Source organism: Palaemon carinicauda, chromosome 38, assembly GCF_036898095.1.
Source record: "Palaemon carinicauda isolate YSFRI2023 chromosome 38, ASM3689809v2, whole genome shotgun sequence".
NCBI classification, from domain to species: Eukaryota; Metazoa; Arthropoda; class Malacostraca; order Decapoda; family Palaemonidae; genus Palaemon; species Palaemon carinicauda.
In genome coordinates, this window is record NC_090762.1 from 33309587 (window position 1) to 33311351 (window position 1765).

The following is a 1765-nucleotide window of genomic DNA, read 5'->3' on the forward strand; positions in this document are numbered from 1 at the left end:
ATTATTATTATTTATTATTATTATCATTATTATTATTATTATTATTATTATTATTATTATTATTATTATTATTATTATTATTATTATTATTATCATTATTATATAGAATCCTACGAAGCATAATTAGGTTTCCATTCATGATATTTTCCTCTGATAGAGGTCGTTTGTGCCACATTGTATAACGAGTATACTGAACGTGTATTAGGTCCATGTCACCCAATTTTGAAATAACGTATTATTGGAAATGAAAAAAAGGTAAACAGTTAATTATCCTTACTTTTTTAACTTAGGAACTGTCTATGTTATATACCTCATTCCATCAAAATGTTGGGGTTTGTTTCATATTTAGCAGCATTTTGCGGATTCATGAATCATAATTATGACTCAGTATTCAGTGCCTCTCTTGTATTCGGACTTTGAATTAATATGAACATACATAGTGACTTATTACCGCGTGTAAAACGTATCTACGGCTTGTTGCAGGATTAGTAATATTTTGTATTCGACTAGTTAGGTCGGCAACACCTATTCCAACTCAGCTCTTTTATCACAGAATGAAGGATACAGAACGAGGCTCACGGTCAGTAGGTCGTGGGTCGCTTACCGTTTGAAGTTCACCCATTACAAAATGTAAAAGAAGTATGGTATATATATATATATATATATATATAAAGTATATTTTATATATATATATATATATATATATATAAAGTATATTATATATATATATATATATATATAAAGTATATTATATATATATATATATATATATATGCATATATATACAGTATATATTAGCAGGTACAGTAAAGGTGGTTTGGCCATGTAGAGAGAATGGAAAATGGCCTTCTGCTGAAGAAGGTGGTGAATGCAAGACTTGATGGGAGAAGAACAAGAGGAAGGCCAAGGTTTGGGTGGATGGATGGAGTTCAGAAAGCATTGGCTGATAGGAGGATAGATGTGGGAGTGGCAAAGAAAAAAAAAATGTACTAGAAATAGGAAATGAATGGCGAGCGATTGTTACAAAGTTCCAATAGATCCTGCTTCTTAATACCAACCAAATTCGGTTGAATCCCTTGTCGGGCTGGGAGGAGCAAATAGAAGAAATGTCCCCTTTTGTTGGTTTTTTTTATTTTTATGTCAGCTACCCCGAAAATGTGGTAGAGCGCTATGGTATATATATCTATATCTATATCTATATATATATATATATATATATATATAAATATATATATATGTGTGTGTGTGTGCGTGTCTGTTTTTTGCACACGTATGTCCGATGTGTATGTGCATGTATAGGATGTATATATGTATATATAGATATATATATGTGTATATATATATATATATGTATGTATATATACACTGTATATATATGTGTGTGTATATATATAAACACATGCATATATATATATATATATATACACTGTATATATATGTGTGTATATATAAACATATATGCATATATATATATATATATGTGTGTGTGTGTGTGTATATATATAAACATATATGCATATATATATATATATATATATGTGTGTGTGTGTGTATATATAAACATATATATATATATATATATATATATATTTATATATATAGGCATGTGTGTGTATGTTTGTATGTATCAATAGATCTGTATATATGCATATGTATGTAAATGGGAGTACATCAAAGGTGAATCGTGGTAGCGTATTGAAAACTGTCCTGCCTAGAAATCTGTTGGACGGGAATTCGAGATCCGCCTAAGGTCGATAGGTTTTAG

The 1765-nt window shown here is 29.0% G+C and overlaps 1 long non-coding RNA gene across 3 annotated transcripts in view; it reads left to right on the forward strand.

Annotated features, from left to right (window-relative positions):
• The window catches only part of LOC137630131 (uncharacterized), a 1005382-nt gene that overhangs the window by 674608 nt on the left and 329009 nt on the right, over window positions 1-1765 (forward strand). The window lies entirely within an intron of this gene.